Source organism: Pipra filicauda, unplaced genomic scaffold (assembly GCF_003945595.2).
Source record: "Pipra filicauda isolate LSUMZ 115617 unplaced genomic scaffold, ASM394559v2 scaffold515_size390069_pilon, whole genome shotgun sequence".
Taxonomy (NCBI): Eukaryota; Metazoa; Chordata; class Aves; order Passeriformes; family Pipridae; genus Pipra; species Pipra filicauda.
In genome coordinates, this window is record NW_024104660.1 from 172,600 (window position 1) to 195,691 (window position 23,092).

At 37.8% G+C, this 23,092-nt stretch overlaps 1 long non-coding RNA gene across 1 annotated transcript; it reads right to left on the reverse strand.

Moving 5' to 3' along the window:
• Positions 1 to 445: 445 nt before the first annotated feature.
• Positions 446 to 23,092, reverse strand: LOC120324405. The gene is made up of 3 exons (XR_005565690.1): positions 23,037 to 23,092; positions 7,684 to 7,822; positions 446 to 577 (listed from the first exon to the last, which is right to left on the reverse strand). It is a non-coding gene; the product is annotated as an uncharacterized LOC120324405 (long non-coding RNA).

Genomic DNA, 23,092 nt, shown 5'->3' on the forward strand with positions numbered 1-23,092 from the left:
GGAGCTTAGTAAAATATATTGAGAGGAACCATCTCTGTGAATAAAACTAACAATTTGGGAATGGGTTAACTATAAAATTACTAGAATTTAATTTTCTCTATCATTATAGAGAAGGATATTAAAAAAACTTTCCACATTGGGCTGTATAGTAATTCTTGGCTGGCTTTTGAGAAAGCTGAATACATAACTCACCCCATGACCTTTCTAGTGCTTAATACATAACTCACCCCCATGGCCTTTCTAGTGATGTCTGCTCTCAGTCTTTTGGTCTTTCTTTATTTTAAAAATTCTCTCTGTCTTTCTTGACATAATTGTAGACCTACAACATAGTGTGGTGTCTTTCTGAGATCTCTTAAATGGTCTGTTGCTATTTACTTTCTCTGAAATGAGTCACAAATGCTTTCATTCATGAGAGTCATTCAACATTTTACTTGCTTACCTTGAATAGGGACATGGTAAACCAGGATGTGCTGGTGCTTTATGGACTTTTTACCGTAGAATCTCTTCTTTTCCCTAATTTTACAGAACTCCCTTTACTCCTGGTGATATCTCATGGCTACTATGCATGCAGCTGGTGCTGTGAAAAGAAGAACAGGCTTAGTAGCAGTTATCCAATATACTACGACTTCATCAAGAATGACAGAGAAGGTGGGAGATGTAGGAAGACTACCATTTAAATTGGTTTGGAAATTATTTATTCAAAATGGTTATAATTTGAGTGAAATTCCAATATTCTGTCTGAGATTAATTTTATATATTTTCAAGTGACCTGATGATTCCATACTCAGCAGGCACTGAACATATATTATATTTTTCTTCTCCTGTGCTTCTGCTTCTCTCTGAGCTGACTTGTAACTTGAACAGACTTCTTGGATTTCACACAAGTATGCAGTAATATAAGTATGCAAGTCAAGCTTTAAAATAAATGGCAAAATTGAACTTATTTCCCTTACATGGGAGTGGGACATTGTGGAGAATCTTCAGTCATGCTCCTTCAGTGGACATACAGGACAGACTGAAATATATACTGAATGATTTTTTAAATATTAGGTTTAAATTAGACAGAATGGAAGAGAGCTCATAGAGTAGCACCTATAATATTATATATTATTGTTCTTCTCCAGCACACAAACTGTAATGAAATTATTTTCTTTGACTTTAATAGAACTTAGGTTAAGAAAGATATTGTTAACTAGACAATTACATCCTCCAACCAACTGTACCTGTCCTTGAGAAAGCATCATAATGACTCCACTATTACATTTCTGAATGAATTTACACCTTAATTTTTCCTTGTTTTAGGTGGCTGGATAAACATTAAAAATAGTGTGAGTTAGTGAGACTCAGAAATAAGGAAGTACTTTCTCTTGTCAGAAATAGGCATCAGGGCCACCCTGCCTCTGGAGTCTGTCTGTTTTCTCTCATCTGCTGCTGTTCATCCCCTGTTGAGCACACTCACTGGAGTCAGAATAACTCAGGAGGTGTAGGTCACCTTCTGTGTCTGGGCAAACAGAGAAAGCTGTGTTCCTCCATAACTCCTACTGTAGCTTCATGCTACAGCAGTTAGAGAGATGCTGACAAAGTTCTGAGACTGTGAGGCTGAAGGATGTGGCTCCTGTGTTCCACATGCTTGGTCAGGCTGAAGCCTCTGGAGGTCTGACTGCAGTGGCAAAGCAGAGATTTGCTCCATAGAGCCCTAAAAGATGTGACACTCTCAGGAAGATGTTATTTACAGACAGGGTGAATAAGAAGGGCCTCAAATGAACCAAAATCAACTTCTCTCCCTTCCGCTTCTTGTACTGTCTTTTATAATAAAGTTGCCAGGTTTACAGATAAATGTTTCTTCATAGAGAAACTTGGGAAATTCTTTTAGTAGAAGAGTGACCTCCCTTGGAGTTTATGAGATTGAAAAACTTTACATAAACTATACCTCACTCCACAATAGCTCATTATACTTCCATTTTATTTAATTTAAAGCAGTGTGGTTTATAATCAATGAAGTTCCTTTGCTGAAGAGAAGGAGGTTTTAGCTTCAGAACAAATACACAGCATTTTTTCATTTCCTTAATCTTGTGCTGTAGGTGGTCAGTTCCAACTGCTGCATTTGGCACTGGAAATTTGTTTAGTTTAAAGCCAAGTAAAACAGACAGAGAATAGCTAAATTGAGAAATTGAATTTAATATGTTAAGTATTATGCTGCAGTTTATGTAATATCAGTGTTCCCTAGAGTTACATATTATTGTTATAATGTTCTCTGACACAGATTGCTATGAACCAGAAGTGATTAAAGGGCAGGTAGGAACATTAGGTTTGCTCTTGGGGAAAAAACGTCCTCAAATATGGTATAAAATTAATCTGGTTGAGGAATATGCTACTGCAGAGCTGTGGTGATGCAGTGATAGTGGCTACATGTGGTTGAGCAGCATCATGACTGGCAGGGTCATAACTCACAATTTGGGACAATACTGTCAGGATTACAAATGGCTCCCAGCTTTTTCTTTAGTACTGACACTGAAAACTACTTAATGACCTTTACAGGAAAAATAGAGCAGTATTTAGATAAGGACAATAGTTTTTAATATCATTATTTTTCAGGAATTTGAGAGTGCACAGTGACAGGGCCATATTCATTAGCATTCTGTTCAACACACATTCAGAGCTGATGTCCCCGGCAAGGAGCAGTACTGGCAAATAGAGCAGCACAACAGTCAGCTGCCAGCCTGGCATGGGGTCCCTCTGGGACAAAAACTATCACCTTTCATTGCAGTGCTGCACTGGTCACTATTTATGATGTGAACAATAATCAGTTTAGTGTTGTGGGGCAGTCTGAGGACTTTCCTGCACCTAATAAGTTCCGCAGAACATGGCACAGTTTGTCCTGTGCTGGCAGAACTGCTAAATGGCTTTGGTAGAACAAGTCCTGGGACACATTTTAATGCCTTGGATGGCCAAGCCTTCTCATGGAGAAAACCACATTGATCCATTGACTCCAATATAACCACGGAGCTTCCAGGATCTGAGAACCCAGCCCAGAACTTCCACCTTTTCTGACCCCTCTATAACTATCACACTTACACAGTTGTTTAACAGAAAAGCTGTTTGGTTTATGTGCTGCAGCAGGTGAGCTGCCACTGACCAATTCTTCTCAAAAAAATGTGAATTTGGAACTAGGTGTTTTGCTGCTACTTTGCTGCTTAGCAGTGACCCTATATATCTGAAACATTTGTGCACAACTAGGGAAACTCCCTGCTTTCAAGGAAAACATCAAAACTGTTCTGGCTTACTACAAAGGTCACAGTCTTGAGGGAAGTTCCTCCCTTTGGTCCTAGGGAACTGTAAGCCTAACAGGGGTTTAATGGGGGAATGGAAAGTTGACTCTGGCCCTTTTTTTAAGGGGATCTTAGTGTGGTTCATTTCTGGAGTTTGGATGCCTGCCTCACAGACCTGTAACTGTTCAGAAAGTTCATAAACTGGAAGAAAGTACAAGATGAAAAGAAACAAATCTGTCCAAATTTAGTATGACTAAAAAGTGTTAACTCCAAATTTATATCACCATAACCATAACATCATATTCTAAATTTATATTATCAGCTTCTCAAATATTAATTTCCTTTAAAACCAAGGATCTATGTCCACTTACTCTGAGTTCAAAGACAAAAATTCTTGTCATGTCCGATGAGAGGAAAATTGGGCCCAAGTTTGCTATTTCTTCAGAATCATTAAAATGTTAAATGTTATAAAGCTTTTATTTTTTTTTGACATCTAAGCAGAATAAGTAGATGAGCAAATGATTTTTCCAGTTAGCTTAGAAAAATACTTGTCTTTTTAATATCTGAAAATGACAGCTTTGCAGTTCTACTCTCATTTTATCCATCACTTCTAATTGCAGAGTAGAGTGCTACTTTCTCGACTGCTGTGGTCATTTATTCCTCTACAAAAAGGGTGGAACAGACACTGTTTAATTCTTAAACTGCCTATGTTGAATTCTTGCCTTTTGAAAGCTGATATTTATTTTACTATAACTGTGATATGTTTCCTAATGGTTATAGTTACAGAGAAGAGGAAAATTATGGTGCTAGTTAAGACATCAAAAAATGTGAAAGTTCATCTTGCTTTTATTTTTTAGTCTTTTCTGTGCTGAACAAATAGTGTTATCCTCTTTCAGTAAAATTTTAACAAGAAGCCTGCATTGGAGTCCGGGAAAATGATCATCTGAAGAGTAACTTATATTTCCAGAAATCAGTAGACTCTTAAAATATAGATAGAAACACCAGCTAGTACATGCAGAGCAGCATTTGAAAGTCTCCTCTCACCCCTGCCTAGAATCAAATGACTTTGGAAGAAAAGCTTGAAAAAGGAGAAGTTGCAACGTTTAAGAAAAAAATCACTTCAGCACAGTTCAGTGAAAGAAATAATGAAAATACAGAAAGATATTCAGAATGGCTTTACCGAATCAAATTCACATTAGCTGATGATCTGGTCATATATAAATATTTCTTACAGAAATTGTATGGCTATCTAATGCAGGGGTGGGGCTGGCAAGAAGGAGATGATCAGGTTTATATGTGTGTGACAGTACAAGTTTGCTCCTGCTATTTTGGCTGTGTACCTTTCCAAAGGGGAAACCCTCTTATCGATGGCAGTAATTGAACAGTAAAAGCTGTTCTCAGCCCAGCTGGGATTAGTTTGCATAGTGCAAAGCTGAACAGGCTGGGACAGTGGTTGAACAGGGTTATTAGAGAGGGTGCATTAACTTCTAAGTCTGTGGCTCCATAAGTCTCCATAAGTCTCCATAAGTCATGGAGAACCTAGGACAGAAGAAGGAGCAAGAGCAACCCTAGAGATACCCCAGCTTATCTCAGGAGAAACAGAGGAAGTTCAGTACATTCTTGTACCAGAGTAGAGCTGGTACAAAATACTCTTTCATTGAAATTAATAAGTAACTTTATTCCCTTTGCGTTCACATTTGTGGTGCTCTTACAGCAAGCTAATTCTCCACCTTTTGTGGGTTTAATCATAAGGAACATTGATTATTTGGAATGTAATGCCACTGACTGTTCCTATTATCAAGGCTGAACCTACAGATTTGAAGTTGCACAGCTACTATGTTATAAGAAATGTGTTGGTGTTATTGTTTGGCTTATTTTATACATTTTAAATTAGGAGTTTCTGAGTCAGATTTAGGTGTACATTTTCTTGCTTCTGTTTCTTGACAATTGAGCCCATAATGAGCTCACTATCAACCAAAACTCCCACATTCCTTTTAGCAGGGCCGCATTTCAACCTCTTGTCCCCCAGTTTGGAAATATATCCAGGATTGTACCATCCCAGGTGCAGAATCCAGTACAATTTTTCTCAGTAGAAATTGCTTCACATAGAAAGAAGCAAAGAGTTATATCGAATTAGTTATCTTCATTATTTTACACAAATAATGAAGAAAACATTTTCCCAAGCTGTGGGACAGTAGGGGATGACACTTACTGTGAGTATTTTGTTTCAGAGCTCCCTGCAAACCTAGCATACCTGTTTACTGCTGCCTCCAGACATTTATTGATGAACTGATATTGTCTCATCGTTATCCTGACATTTATAGTTCCTTTTTTTAGGATAAACCACATCTTTCTTTGTTTAGATTTTCTAAAAAAATAAATACAGCAAAAACATTTTTCTAATTTGGTCAATGGATGTGTTATGATGATGTGTTTAAAATTCACTGTGAGTCATTTTGTTGATGTCAGTATTATGAAATACTCTATAAATTAAATTGTATTGTATTGTAAACCTGTCCAGTAGATCAATGTATATTATGAAGTATCAAACTAATTTATTTCATCTTCCTTTTAAATGAAAAGCTAAGTGGTCTGACATTGGATTATTTATATGAAATAATTTTTAAGGAGAGAATTTCTTTTGTGGATAAAATAGTAATTAAAAAAAGGAACCAAGAAAAAGATAGCTGAAAGATTAACAATAATTTACTCTTTTTAAAACCTTATTGGATGACAATTTTACAGTAGCAGAAGAATGAGAGAAGAAGGGATATTATGGCACTTTGCATATTCTTTGTGTCAGGTACCAGATCTCCTGGTGTGTTAGTGCTGAGACACTGACAACAGCTCAGGCCAGGAACTGAAGCCCTAATGGAATGATTGCACTACTTTTTGCTAGGATGAACTGTGTGCATACATACACCTGTGCTCATCATGCCCGAGTTACAGAGCAGACTGAGCTCACCCAGCTGTCCATCACTGTTCTCACAGCACTGCCTGTAAGATGTTCCAACTGACTGGTCAGCTATTTTAAAAAGAAGTTGATCTAACATTTGATAAACTAAACAAGTAGGATAAAATATCTGAGCAATACAGAAAGGTGTTACTTCTCTTGATACTTTCTTCTATCTGAGAGAGTTCACTGAGATGACCAAGAAACTTTTAAAACTTTGTGCCAAAATTTGATGTCCTGTTAACTTCGAGGTGATGGTGGGGGCTGTTTTCTGATGCCATCCATGTAAACTCTTTTGCTGGTTAAATGTAGAATCCATTTGTCACCTCAGTTCAGGCACAGTGACAATTATATAGTCAAATAGCTGCCTGCAATCTTTTAAATCTCACAGGTACGCCTTCCTGTGCTGTTAGCACAGTTACCCAGATTAACTAGACAAAATGTTTTTAAACATATGAGCTACAGTTACTGTATTAGACCAAAAGCTGCTGCTAGATTAGATCTCAGACTGGCATGCTACTGGTACAGCTTGCTGAAATGAAATAACTGTGTTTGGAAGCTTTCTTTTTAAACAGCTCAGTTTTCAGATCTCTCAGATTGGGTGCTTGCCCCAGAAGTAATTTGAAATTACCTAAATCATTTGCAATTTCTCTGTACTTTGGCAGCACTGTGGTAAACATATGACTCTTGCTAAGTCATAAGATACAATGTTTATTCTGAAACGTTTTGCACTTTCCATTTTAGAAAATCAGATCCTTGTATGTTGGCATTTGAACTGAACATGGCGTACTAATTCATACCAGGAGAGTCCTGAATTTGGTTGTTAAATGAGAGGGCACCTGGCTGGCTCTTACTTATGTACAAAGGAAAGTGCATTTTAAGAAAAATATTCACATTTAATCTTTTTTCCTGGAGTTGCAAATGGGTGGGAAAATGGTTGAGTCTTCACAGCCCTTCCTTAAGCGCACAAGCAACAAAAGCCAAGTATTCAGGTTTCTGTATCCTGTTCTTTCAGTATATTCTTATTTCCATGGTTATGAGCTAGGAATTACCTTTTCCTGTTTCTTTGCTTACATATCCATGTTGCTTCTCCAGGTTGTACTTAATCTGTTATTTTTTTGCTGAGACATCTATGCTGTCATATCTCCCTTCTTCCATTGCTGCAAGATCTCCATCTCTAGTTTCCCTAAATTTCAAAGTCCTCTCTCCAAATCATTTAATTAAACCTGTTTTTAAAATATGTCCCTCAGCAATTTTGACTTGATCAGTCTGACCCCTCTGAACCATCAATTACCTTTGTTTTATCAAACTAGGTTCAGGCTTCCTACCTTTATCTTAAGACATCTTAATTCTTTCTTTCTGTAATATGTCTGTTTCAGTCTTGCAGACTGAGATTTATTAGAAGTATTTAGACATTTTAAGATGAAAGAATGTGCCTGAATATTCAAAACCACCACCTACCTAATTCCCACTGTGAATAACAGTCATTCATTCTCCTTGTCAAGAGGATCCACAGTCCAGCCTTGCAGACTCCTTCTATGCCCTCATCCTGGATTCTCTCTTCTCCTCCTGTCAGGAGCCTGGTTCCTTCCCCTTCATCCTAGAAGGCAACAAAATTCTTTTGGGACTTTGGAAAAATGTCCATGTTTAGCTCAAGAAACTCAGGTTTTTCATCTTTTACTCTCATCTTCCAAGTCTATTCTAGAGTTCAGAAATAATCCTATCAAAACTTCATCAAAGTCAGTATGATTTCCAAAATATTCCAGTTTGGGCACAATTTCAGTTGGAGTAGAAAACTGAAAAAAATTTGACTATTTCCATAAATGCCATTACATACATTAAGTACATATGAAACAGTAGCTGAATTTGGTATCTGTTTACACACATCAAATCATCTGAAATATTATGTCATCTTAAATATTATGAAGTCAAACAGGGCTTGAGGGTTGGTTGAGTAACAGTGTCATGAATTTTAGTAAGGCTTGATCTTAACTTGATGCTCATTATAAACTGTCTGTGAAAAAAACTAATTGAAACATCAGGAAATGGTCAGAATGCAAATGAAAAGCATTAGAAAAAAAAAGAAAACATTTTAATTAACTTAGAATAATGCCTTAGTGTGACTGGCAAATTAAATGGCTGACACAGTTTTTTTATTTGAAACCATAACATGATTATTTATCAAATTAATTAATTTTCTGTTGACAGTAACATTAACTTTTAAGTTACACATGAAGACCTACGAATAGTTTAAAATGAGGTTTTAAGTCATCATTCCCTACCCTTTGTAAAGAGAACAGTTTCAATTAATATAATTATACTGTACTTTTGGTAAAAATAGATATAAATGAAGTTAAAAGTAGACCTTTTTGAGGTTTTTGTACTTTATCTGATTTCAGATATTCTCAGCATTTGTCAGGCCCTGTGAAGAAATAATGGATATTTCCCAGACATTTACCATTGTATTTCTATGTCATTTGTTCTGTAGTTTCTCTCTGGTGTATGTGTGTGCCTGTGCATTTATTCTGTCTGTGAGGTCTTGTCTCTCCACATATCAGAACACTTATAGACTCGGGTTGGTTTTTCTCTCCTGCATGACCAGGAAACCATATGATGGTGCTGTGGAAAGTGATTAGAAATAAGATGGCCTGAAGAAATTGGAAGGAGTTGGCAGGAGATTTCCTCCAAAATCCATGTATGCCATTGTTTTCCACGCTTTTGAAACTGATGTCCTGTGAAGTACAATTGCATTTTGAAATCTGCATTGCAATACAATATCTATGCACCACACACTACCAGAAAATCATTTCCTATGCGGAGTTGCTCTTTCAAACTTGCCAAGAACATTTCATGTTTCTTAGACCTCTTTTAAAAATGCTGGTTTCTAAAAGCACTGAATGAGAAATTCTGAAATATCTTGCATCTAAGCATAATAGATGCCATTTTCCAACGGATTGCAATTCTCTCGCTCTCCCAAGGGCCATGAATTGTTGAAGACAAAGGAGAGAACCTTCTTTGACTAGCAGAGAAGACCTCTAATGACCACTATTATTTTTCTGGAAGGCCTTCCAAAAAATCCTTCCAAAGAGCCACCAGAAATATCAACTGGTCAAAACGTAAGCCAAAATCAGATTGCTTAGGTACATGCTGAGAAAAGCAGCACCAGAAATAGAAGGCAAACAAAGAGGCTGTTGAAAATTTATTCACACAGAGATGCTGGAAGAGTTGTTGCTCAATAACTGAAAAAAATACTTTTAAATTTGGTTACCTTAAATTGCTTACAACTCTATGGCTTATCTAGAATTAAAGCTGCTTTAATTTGATTTAGCTTACTTTGCTCCCAAAGCAACATTAAACTACTTATGTTCATTTAAAATGTTACTAAAATGGTTTATCTGCAGAGAAGTCTAATGCATTTTAACTAATTTGCTGCAAAATTTAGTTTAGACTTAGATAAGCTATTTTTTGCTTCTTACGTGAAAGAAATTCTGACCTCAATAAGATTCAGACTAGGAACATTCCATTTTGTTTCTACTAGAATGGACCTCAGGATGAGTTAGAAGTGTACAAATAAAAGCAGTTAGTTGTGTGATCCAGTGAAAAAAGCCATTTTGTTCCTGTGCAGCCATCCTGGGCCAAGAGCCAGTGGCCCAGGACCATGTCCAGCTGTCTTTTGAGTACCTGTAAGAATGGAAACTCCACAACCTCTGTGGTCAGCCTGTGCCAGTCACCCTTGGTCCCTCTCACCATAAAAAAGAGGTTCAAGATGGAACCTCCAGTGTTTCATTTTTTGCCCGTTGCTTCTCATCACTGGACACCATGTTCTTTACACTCTCCCTCCAGATACTTATATGATCAGATAAGATCTCCCCAAACCCTTTTCTCCTCTAGACTAAACAGTCCCAACTCTCTCAGCTTTTCCTCACAGGAGAGGCACTCAGTCCCTCCATCATCTTTGTGGTCCATCCTTAAAATCTCTCCAGTATGTCCACATCTCTTGTGTACTGGGAAGCTCAGTACTGGACACATATGGTGTGGTGTGGTATGATCTCACCATTGTTGAGCAGAGGGGATGAACCACCTCCTTCAATGCCCTGGCAACACTCCTTCTATTGCAGTCCAGGTTACATTAGCTTTCTTTACATCAAGGTCAAATTTCTGTCTCCTGGTCCACCAGGACCCCTGAGGCCTTTTCTGCAAAGCTGCTTTCCAATCAGGCCCCCATCATTATCTGGGTCTTCTGCACCTCTCACTAGGTGCAGAACTTAGGACTTTCCCTTGTTGAAGTTCGTGAGGTTCCAGATATCAGCCTGTTTCTCCAGCTGGCTGAGGTCTCTCTGGGTGGCAGTATGTCCTTCTGTGCCTTGCCTCCCAGTTCTGTGGGGAGAGACTGCTGAGAGTACACTCTGCCCCAAAATTTGCTTCATTTTGGATCCCTCCCTTTGTACCAACTAAAGAATTTTTGCTACTTTTAGAACTTTTTCAAACCATAACCTAAAGTTCGAGGTCTGAAGTGTTGTTTAGAAAGTCACTTTAGGCTATAGAAACCTGTATCTGATATGTGGGGAAAGGGAAGATATAAAACAGGTGCTAGAGAGCTTGCACTTGCCATAATTTTCAACACTACACGTACACCTTTATAAATACTGAAAAAAATCAAGTTACTCACATCACTGCTAAATACTGATTCAACTACATAATTATGAGCACTCAGGGTTGACAGTTTCAGCTTGGATATTTATCTGAAATAGATGAATTACTCTCTTGGTTCTGCAAAATAGGTTCAGGCTATACAAAATAGGTGCAAAGGTCTCAGAAAAACATTTTCTTTAGTTAACTCTAGGATGTTTGTACTTCAGTTCTGGTCCAGGAGAGAAAAAAAGTAAATGAAACACTTTAATTTCTGTTTGGGTTTCAGTTTTGGTGAAACACTGGACTGACTAATTTTCATTGCTCAGGCATACACACACTGTATGCATAAATATATCAAACCTCAGATATAAACACAATGTGTCTGCCAAAAAAGAGATCTTAACAGACCTGTCAAACCTTAAGCACTTTGCATAAAACCTGAGGCATCTTGCCTGACCTTCCCCCACTTCTGATGCTTTCAGCTCACACCGCTGGGAAGACACTGCCTTCCTCCTGCTCCAAGAGCGTTGATGCTGGGCACAGCTCCTCACATCAAATATGGAGAGCTGGCTATTTGGCTGCAGTCACCTGTTGAACTCCTGTGACTTTGGAATCTCATGGGCTGGGTTAAAAAGGTGCACTGACACCACAGCTCCTGTCTCTGAGATACAACAGCCCCAAAGAACTGTGCAGAATCCAACTTTGCAGAGAAACATTGATTAGCTAGAACAACTGGAAAAACTTGCTGAAGTAGATGGTATTATATAATATATCTCTCTGTCCTTCCATCAGTCAAAATTAACCATGTGCTACTGTGATCCAAATCTAACTGGAACTAGAGTTCACAGCATTTTGTAGAACACAGTCTATGGCTGATGTAAAAGGTGCCATGGTGTCACAGAGAACAGACCAACCAAAATCTTCAGAAATAAAGCACAGATAGAAGAGAATGGTTGCCTATTTGACCATTGCTGATACGGTTTGCATTCCAACAGGTTCTTTGTATATCAGGAATATGTCATTCTGTGTTGTAAGATGAGTCATCAAGTGTGATTGTTGGGGGGTAGTTATGTGGAGTCCTTAATATCAGTGGAGGTCTAATAGGTGTAGGGCTTGGCTCAGTCCAGGTTTAGGGCTTTACTTTGTGTCTGTCAGAGTGCAAAGTGTAACTAAATAAGAACGATAAGTTTTACTGTCTCTATTCCCTTCATTTTGCAGAAGTTTAAGTGAAACTAGGTGAATCAGGCCCTTTGTGTAATGTATAACTTCTGTGTATTCTCCGGTGAGAGATATTTTCATGTAGGAAGTTGAATCAGCTGAAAACTTATTAATGTAATTCCTGTTGAGACATGATAGAATTCCAGTTACCCACCTAAAAAAAACCCATATCACTTTATGATTTCTACACTCTTGCTGCACTGCAAGAGGTTTATTTGTCAGTGAAAGCACAGATACATCTGAGTATGTAACAAACAGAAAATAGGCTACCCCACCCTTTTCAAAAGAACTAATCAAGTACTATGAGGAAAATAAATGTAAATAAGATATTGATTAAGAGCTAAAAGGATTCTAATTATATTACTTTCAGAAATAATTTAATTTAACCTAAACAGACAACTGGGAGCAGATACTTTGCCTTAGCATTTTTCAAATTGCTAATTAAAATTTCCAGGAGGAAATTTAAATTTAGTGCCCAGATTTTAAAGATAAATAATGTTTGCTTCTTTTCATTATGAATTTATGAAGGTTTTTGTAGTGCCAAAATATAACATTGCATGAGCATTCTTTTAAAAACAATCAGATAACATGGATGCTCTATGTAATACACTGTGAGTATAAAGTAGTTTTTAATCAAGAAAAGCTGAACATTGAAATGTGATTCTGGTTGCATCTGTTGCTTGTTTTCATACAGATTTATATCTGCATTGTTTATGGAATTGTTTAGAGACAACTGGAGTTTTGGTAAGATAAAATCTATTATATTGAAGGGGCACCCTTCACTGAGTGCACTCTCCACTCAATGCTACTGAGTGGAAATTCTTCTATTTATTGGAATAGAGATTAATCCAATTCTTCATTATCTACCATAAAGACTTGATTCAAAACCCAGTGAACTAAGTGGGAATTCACCACTCTATAATTTTGTACACTGCTTGGTTTTCTGTGCTGTTTCCTACTTTACATCCCATTTTTATTAGACTTCTGATTACTTGCATAAACACCACCAAATGGAATGGGATTAAAATAGTAAAGATGCACAACATTTCAAAGGTATCTCTGAAGAAACTTTCACAATCATAAATTCTTTACAGAATCTTTACACTATTGAATTAAACTTCTTTTAACTTCTGTGGTTGTAGAGGGGAAGAAAAGTGTCAAATTAAAGCAGAACGGATGTTATTGAGCTCCCTGTCACTTATGACAAAATAGGAGAAGAATAAACAGACTTCCACTAATATCCTCTAACACTAGATTTAGGAGCAGGAGCAAGGACTCCTCTTTATGATAATGTTGGGGAAAGGGGAAGTTGCAGAACCTCCCTGAAGAAAACTGTGGCCAGAGGACCTATGTCCCCTTGGCCAGTGCTTCCACTCTTATGCCATTATGAGCAGGAAGGTCACAGAGCCTCTGACATGCTATTTACGTGTACTTTGAAACTGTTTCCCTGAAAATTGTGCAATCCATGTTTCTGTGCAGGGGTCAGTTTCCCTGTCCAGTCCTTGCAAATTTTGAAGCAGTTTCAAGTAACTTCTCAAACAACTTGACGAGTAGATTGGGGGGATTTAAAATAGGAAATTCAGAAAAATGGACAGAAACCCTGTTAGAGCCCCTAATAACGTACAGCACAATTTCATGGATTGCTAGATGACAGATGCAAAGCAGAGAAATGCTGTGATTCCTTCAGTCTATGAAAAGCTTTGTTCTGGGCTCACTTCCCTAGGCACCAGAAACACACATCTGAGGAAACCAGACTTCACAACGGTGTTGCTTATGCAACCCATACAACCCTCCACACACAGTACTTCTGCAAGAGTAAACTTTAAAAACGAAACCCCTTTTCCCTGTGTGGGCACAGAAGATGCAAATTTGGTGGGCCAGAATCTCAATGCTATCTCCTCAAATGCCCTTTCTACAACTTAATGCTTCCTTTGCACTTTGAAGTGGTTGTACTTAAGCTCCTCTGTGTACATACAAAACGCTCTCTCAGGATGAAAGGTAATATGAAACTAAAGACTCCAATGATAATAGTAATGCCTGGAAGAAAAAGGAAATAAGAGATGCACTAATATTCACTGTTAATGATTTCAACTGATTACAACTTCATGAAAAATGCATATTTATGCATTTACACAAATGCACAAGTGTGCAAAGACTGTGGAGACAGGGAGAGCTCACTGGCTGCTTGTTATGTGCTTTGAGCACACGAGGCTGCAATGCAAGCAAATGAGAATGACGTTGAAACATGATGTGTAAGTTAAAGGGAGTCTTTGAACTGCTTTATGTTCAGTGATGTACGGAGAAGCAGAGCTGACATTTACAAATGGAAGTTCTATATGTGCTGTCTTCATTTCTTGACCCCGTCTGCAAAGCTATCCTTTCCCTATCCAGCACAGAGGAAGAAGAGGCAGAACACTGATAGGTAAACTGCACTCTCTTTGGTGGGCCCCACTCTACACTGTTACCTTTTGCCTGCCTTCCTTCATCTAAGCTTGAAATATATAAAATCTGGACACATAATAATGTATAAGATACTGCTCCTACTTTATTATGTTTCACTAAGAAAAGTTTTATTCCTGTAAGTTATATCTCAATTCAAAATGAATATTGCTGTAAACAGCTCTTAACCCAGTTCAGTATCTTACTTTAAATTAAAACCAAAGCCAGCTGGGCATTTAAATGTTTCTCTTGATCTGGACAACAGTGCAAGAGTTTTCACTCTAATATTAAAAGTTATTTGGTCACTTATAACTTTTTTCCCCCCAAAATATTCACCTTCTCAACTGTAAGAACATGAAAATAATGTTCTAAAATAATGTTCTATAGGTGTTGTGAGGAAGAATAAATCTGAAATTGTGAGATGTTTAGGTCCTACAGTTAAGGCCACAGGAGTAGGTCAGGCAGATGGTAATTACCATAACTGAAGACTGTAGTACTTCAAGGAGTGCTCAGCAGTAAAGGCAACAATGCCATTCCCATTTTGTCCTTTGAACCTGATCAACTACTGCATGAAGAATCTTCAGAGGAACTTGAAACATACGTTCCTTACTCAGACAAAAGAACTTTAAATATGACTATCGTACCCCCAGGGACAACCTAGAGCTAACACAGTCATACAATTCATTTTTGATCTATCTGAAGGGAAAATAAAAGTGATCTAAATATTGGCATATTTTACTCTAAAGCAAGCTTTCTTTGGATCAAAAATGTGCCTCTAAGGGATAACAAAATAAAAGTACCTCAGTTTATCAGTCAAAATGCAAACTTCATGAAACGTGATTTATTAAAAACCAATGTATTTATCAGACTATTCCATTTGTTTTGTAATTCTGAATAAACCTCATTTCTTATTTAGTTCCTGATTCTGTACCTCCATTAATAGAGGATGATGAATATGTATGCTTGCAATTTCCTTTGAAATCTGCACAGAAAGCAGGAGTGAACCCTAAATTCAAATAAATCACTGCAAAGACTCAGAGGCTGACAGGTATGTCTTGCCTGAATGTGCCCGGTTGCTTGCACATGTGTCTACTCATTCATGTGGCTGACAAGGTATCATCTTAACAGCACAGAGACAACAGCCTTTAAACTGTGACCCAGATGTGGACTTTCCATAGAGGCATTTAATTTCATGAGCTTCTTTTTAAGGTGAAGAGAGCAAGGCTGCCAAAAGAAAAAGGAAGAAAAAAAATGTGGATGACATCAGTGGGGGAATATATATCCCATATTCCCTGAGGTTTGTCATAAGGTTTCAGTTCTTTGCTGTGAGTTGAATGAATCCTACAGGACAGACTTTTTTTGTTAAAACACTTTTCCTCCACATTTTTGCTGTTTGGATGTTTCTCTCTAAAAGTATTTTAATGACTGATTCAGTTGTGTCAAAGCAACAAAAGCAAATCAGACTCATGAGGGGGATTATAATAAGCACTAAGGTGAGGGTTTTATTCAAACGCTGCCTTTTTCTGTGCAACATATGCTTTTTTCTACTGCTGAGGTCACTTAAGCATAGGAAGAGACATGACTATCCAGCAGCTGCCTAGCCCAAAGCTACCCCACCATGCATTTTCATTCACAATTCAGAGCAAAGGAGGCAAGTTATACCTCTACTAAAGCATCCAGCCTTTCAAATTCTTTTAACTGGGACTGGCATAAGTACAATTGCCAAGTGTATGCCTGGAAATACTACTAGCAGTGTTTCCCAGTCTTTCTGTAGCTGAGAAAGTCTTGAGAAAATTCTCATGTTTCCTGCTTCACAGGTAAGGTGATAGGTAGGCACCCACGAGCAAGGTATTTGCATACTGTTACACTGAATAGAGGTTATTTTTCCCTCAGAACAAAGAACCATGTAGGAATACAAATCTATATGTTCATTAGTTATGTCACCTTGTGAGTGAGCTGACTAGGTTAAATATAGAGAAAATATTAATCACACTTTCCTTATTAGAGTGAGGTAATGCTTGCCTTTCTTCACAGAGCCCTTCAGATGAGAGGTGGGAGGAGATGACTGTTTGGTGCCATGGGATCATCTGGGAGCTGGAAAGATACTGGGTTGAGGGAGAGGTTGTGGGATAGTCACTGGGAACCTGTGATGGTAAATATTTAGGTTAGCACATTCTTGCAGTGTCTGCAAAATCCTGAGGATGGGATCTGCGTGGAGATGACCTTGAATTTAACTGAAATTGCTTTGGTTGAAAGAGATGCAGTAAGATGGGCAGGGAGGATAGACATGACGCCAGGCCCTCTTGCCTGAAGCAATGATTGCTGAAGGCTTTGGAGACCAGAAAGAGGTTGAAGATGTTGGGGCTGAAGAGTGCAGTGGATTCATGGGTGATACCAGGGTGTGGTAATAAGGGAAAGTACCAGGGCATGATAATGGTGGTGGCGGTATTGGGACGATACTGGGGAGAGTAGTGGGGAAGAAAGGCTGGCAGTTCCTGGGCAGGTGGGATTGCAGACATGTGAAACCTGGTGTAACCCACATAGCTGATGTTTTTCTCTCTCTTACAGCATAGCAGTAATGATGAAATTATCTCTGGGTCAGATCAAATGAGTGAAAGGGGCACAGCCCCTGCATTTGTACTGAAACTGTCACAGGGGAGACAGGAAGAAGCCTGGACCAAGCCTGCTGCTTCTCCCAGTAAAGAAGGTTCAGAAGTCAGGACAGAATGTAGATGACCAGTCTGGTATGACTAATTAACTGAAATACCTTATCACATTTATGTTAGTGTCCCAGTACTACCAATAACATGCCCTGAAAAATATGTACCTTAAGGTGTCTGTCCTGCAGTCCTTGGGAACGTGATTAATAATTACTAGTAGGTCTTCGTAGGTCTCAGTAGGTTAGGAGGTAGATTAGTAGGTTATTTAGTAGATTAGTAGGTAGACATTACCAATTAGTAGATAATTATGCTAGTTAACGATAATGTGTAATTGTGGTTACTTATTGAAACCCAGACAGATATTTTCTAATTGCTTAATGTAACAGAAACTATGTTATGCAAATTTCTTAAAATGATGGCAAACTGCAATACCGGAAGTCACAAGAAATGCTCATGAACCAGCAGAGGTTCAGAATAGTGTTTGCAAAAAGATATACAGAGCCTACTCTCAAACAGTATATGGATCACAGAAAACTGGAATTTATTCAGACATTATTTCTGAACAAAAAACCTACTGACAATCCGTGAGTAAATTATTCATGAAAAACTATTCACCTAGTCCTGGTGGGATGGATGTAGTAGTCTCTTTGCCATTTCAACTCTTTGTTCTTTCCCTTCTGCTGATGAATTTCAACTTACATGACAGCATGTTTTGAGATTTTAATCTTCATGCAGCAGCTAGTGATCTGATTTTCCACTGATGGAGTTATAGGGGTGAGGAGGAAAGGAATTTCTCAAGCAAGAAGGCTATGTGGGTGAGCAGAGTCAAACTCATGGCTGTCAGTGTTCTTTTGCTCTGCACAATTGTGCTGTACTCGTGCAGCAACCACAAACCTTCCAAATATTTCTGTGGTTATTTATTTCTCCTCTGTCTTCCTAAAGTTAAAAGATTCATAGCCAAGCAGAAAAACTCTTTGTATGTGAGCTAAAGAGGGTAAAATGTGCTCTTCAAGTGTATGATGGCTGAACTAAGGCCTTTGTTACTGAGACCTGTTTTTGTTCTATATGATGTATAAAACAATGTCCTTCTTTCTTTTTTTTTCTTTACTTTTTTTTTGGCTTTTGTCTAGACTGTTTACCACCCTACAGTGTGTATGATTGTCATTACAATCTGCCATTACATTTTCTCTATGCACTTATCACTGTATTCTATAGACAACAACTGTCAGAAAAAGACAAAAAGAAATACATTTGAAAAACAGCAAATAAGAGAGATATAGTATTTATGAAATAAGGGAGCATGTCAGGCAGACCTAGTAAAACAAAAACATTCATAAGAATCACTTTCTGAACATTCACACCCATGTCCTCTCTTGGATGTGGGTCATGGAAGCAATTTTAGCTGTCACATTTCACACTTGTGTATTATAATGGAACTGAATTCCCTGCTTATGCCTGAATTGTGAAACAACAGAATTATATTCTACAAGTATTATTTGTATGCAACATCTGTGTTACTAAAATTTTCATTTGTCAATAGCTTTTAATGTTTTTTAATTAATCTTTATCTTCCATATCTACTAACAGTTGTTACAATCTGAGCCATTCATATCACTTTGCAAAGCTCGTTTGAGACCAATTAAGATCACCAAATTAAATTCATCTTTTATTCTTGTTCCTATGACATTACTATGATGTCATAAACTAATGATGACTCCCTCAAATATGAGTCTTGTTTTTTATCCATAACAATGAAAGATCAGCTATAGTGCTATCTTATATACATTGTATTTACAGAATTAATAGCCCTGCTGCTCTTATTACATAAATAATTCTCAATGTTAAACTCTGAAACCTTGGCTAGAGAAGAAAAGGAAATCAGATACCCAGAGAAAAATCTCCTTCAAAGGTTTTGGAAGACCATAGAAAACCTTTCAGGAATTTCAGATGGTTCAGTACTCAGCCTGAGTACTGAAGAGTGGTGGATACTGACTGATGTTTGTGTGTGCCACCAATGGAAAAGGTTAGATGCAGAGAAATCATTAAACTTCCCTTTCCTTATTTTTTTTTTTATACTTAAAATCCCATTAATCTTCCATCTATTCTTGTTCTCATTAAAATTCTGAAATTACCCTAAGCATTACAAAAAACAAGATATGAAACAGGTTCAATTCCAATGGAAACTACAAAGCAAAATTAATCAAATATTTACTTTAGTAAATGGGTGTTTGATGGAGTATTTAAACAAAATATCTTGATACTCGAGAATGCATATGAAGTAACTGCTGTGGCCACTCTGAAGCCACGTCGTTGTTCACAACCACCCTGACACAGCCTGACCACAGACATTCCTGCATCTGATATGTTGTGTGACCCTGCTTTTCTCAGAGTCCACGAGTTTTGCTAGCATGAGATCATTCCTAAAATTACATTTTTCCTCTGTGTTATATCAATGCAAACCATCCACTGGTCAGACTATGTGACCAACACATCTGTTCTAGAGCAAGCAGCTATCACAAGTATCGAGGCTATGCTGATGAGAACACAGCTGCGTTGGGCAGGGCACGTCTCCAGGATGAAGGACCACCGCCTTCCCAAGATCTTGCTTTACGGTGAACTTGCCACTGGCTGCCGCATGAGAGGAGCCCCGAAGAAAAGATACAAGGACTCCCTGAAACAACATCTCAGCCTTGGCCATATTGATCACCATAACTGGTCTACTCTGGCCTCAAATCGGGAGGCCTGTAAACGCAGCTGTCTCCTTTGAGATAATGTCCCTAAGTTCTGCTGTCTTGTTGTTTTGGAATCTCCTTTCTGATGAAGTGAGATATCAATGCAAACCATACCAAGGCAGCCCAAATATATCATTAACGTTTTCTACAATATGTTAATGATTAATATTTTTTTTATTTATTGTAATCAGATAATGTCCCTAAGTTCTGTGTCTTGTTGTTTTGGAATCTCCTTTCTGATGAAAAAAAAGTATCGTGGCACAAACAAGGCCACTTCAAAGCTGGATGATTTGCTTGACAGAACAGACTGACATTAGCAGTGAGTGTAAATTGCTGAAATGAAGGCTATAGAAACCTTTTAGCATATTTCAGACCTGGCTACTATCTAAATAATTAGTTTAAAAAGTTGCCTTATTGGAAAAAAAATAAATCTAACTTGCATCTCTGACATAAAAACCACACAAAAAAGACAAATTAAAATATTCAAAATATCATCATAGCTTAGTGTAATCTGCAGAAATAGGGATGTTATGTGGTCTTGTGGGGCCCTGACTGCAGTATAATTGAAATCTGATTATTCTGAAATAGGACACTGCAGCCTATTTGATAGTATTAATTAAATGAAAACCTCTGGTGTAAGGGGTAATTTTGAGTTCTTTCAACACGTCTGAGAAACTCAATAATCACCACTTCAACACATTCTGGAGAGTTTAATTGTGATGGTGGGACACAGATAGACTTTTGATATATTTCTATCTTCAGTGGGCTCAGACATTCACTCTGAAGTCCAGACTAGCTTGCATACAGATCCAGAGTTTGTGACTTGTCCATCCTGTCTAGAATGCACAAACACAGGGCTCAGAAATCAAGCCCAGAACGCTGGCTTGTGTGGAGCTTGAGGGCACTTTAATTCATTGTAAAAACAAATATAATATATAATATTTATTAGAAGCTAAGCTGCAATTATTAATCTCTCCAGCACAGAAGTGTACAGGGATTCATGACAAAAATATAAAAGAAGCCCATTAATTGGAAATGGTAAGGAAAGAAAACAGACACTCCAAATGTATGACTCAGATGGAAACTCCAATGCACAAAAGGGCTACTCTATCCCACTACAGTGATGCAGCCATAAAAAAGACATGTGTGGTAGTAGTTAATAGAAAATATTGATGACCATGACATAATGACCTGGAGAATGGAAAGCTTATGAATCAGACTGACCTGAAAGGAGACAGTGGATAAGTCTGCCTTGACAGTTTAGTTTGGAATAGGAGTGCTCTTTAAAAAGAAGCTTCCAATTATGTCCTTTTGCCACTCTGTGGTTTACTCTTTGGGAGTGCACAGACTGGATTCCTTACAGATTAAACCAGAGTTGTGGTTCAGGAATGCACCAATGTGCTCCAGTTACTAGTGGGCATTCAGTCCACAGGATCAACCTATAATTAGTACAAAGTCAGGCACCAACACAGGTAAGTGTGGGTGTTGAGTCTTTAGCACCCTTCCCATGTGCATAGTACGTGCAAGGAAAGGCCTTTGAAACTGTTAGAGCCTTATGGAGTTGGCTGGTAGTCCCTGAATATTCTCACTGGTTTGAGCCAAGAGTGCTGGGCTGGGGCTTCTTTCTGAATTTTATGTTAAACTGGTCACTTCAGCTCTCACCTACAATATGCTAAACAGTTGAAATGTACTTGACTTTCAAAAGTAAAACAATGGAAAACCAGACCAGAAAAATGACATTATCTAATTGACTTAAATAAGTGAGCTGGAACTAAGACCATTAAGGATGGTTTAGCTCCAGGCAGCAGAGACTAAACATTTGAATAACTCCAGGTTTGTGACTGTGGGCAGGGCACTTTTTTTGTTCTTATCTTTCAGAGTAGCATTTTTCCGGATCTTTTTCCACAGTCAGCTGATTTTTCAATAACTTTGTTGTTCTGATTTTCCAACTGGGCTTCACAACTACTTTTAATCAATCAGATTAATTAGAAAAATTAATGAACCTGAATTGCAATAATATTTAGCCAAGCTCTATGAGTACAGTGCTCCCCAGACCTAAATGACTGTCTCATACAAAGATCACAGTCCACTGAATATCATTTAATTATCAACTATAGACAGTAGAAGTTTGTTACCTTTGCTAACCAAGCACACCAAGCACATATCAAAATAAAACAAAAAGTTTCCTGACTGGAGTCAGTCTGTAATTATCACAGAGATTGAAGCTTTAAAATATAGTTAGAGATGGGTGCAATTTAAATGTTCTATGATATCACATCCAAATACTGTTTCTTTAAAAATGTTAAATTAATAACTATTCAAGTCTTAGGAAAATTGAGGAACATCTGATTTATAGAAATTTGAATTCAAAGTAAAATATGTGATACACAGACAGTAGTTGAAATCCTTATATGCACAGGTATACTTATAGATGTGGGGGGGGTAAGAAAAAGGAAAACTGCTAAATTCTGAAAGCATGGAACCAGATCCCTGTCTGGTACATGAAGTACACCTTCTCAGTTAGGAAAAAAGGTATCTGCAGTCTTGTAAATTTTCAGTACATTTAAGTGTCTTCAGAATAGCCATTTGATTGCAATCTTCTAAAGTCTATCTGGGATAGCTAGAAGCCTTGTTAAATTATTTACAGATCACAGAAAAGAATTCAGTGCAGGTATAACCAAATCCCAGGCCAGGGCTCACTCCTGAACTCAGATTCCTGCACCCCTGTGCAACAGCTTCATTTGAAGGCCACAGTTTCCATAACAATGGCACTCGGAGAAGCCTAATTTACACATTGCCACTGTGACACATTGTGTTATTCCTTGGAACACCAGGGTGCATTGCTCATGTCACATTACATTTGTGACACAATTAAAGTCACTGGCTGAGTCTGACACAGTTTTATATGATTGTCACACAGTGTAGATTGTGTACTGAATGATCTAAAAAGTGATCAGAAAAAAAAAAAGTAGTCCCAAAGCTGGTCTGGGTGTGAAATAGATGCTTAAGGTTAACTTTGTTAACTATGATATGGACATCTATACTGTATGAATGTCTACCTATGTATAAAAAAATAGGCATATGTGAGCATGTGGTTTGTTACAGACAGATTTTTTAAGTCTCCACCACTTACCACTTGTGCTGACCCTCACAGGACACTTTCCCTGGAGCCCGTTGAAGACATAAATG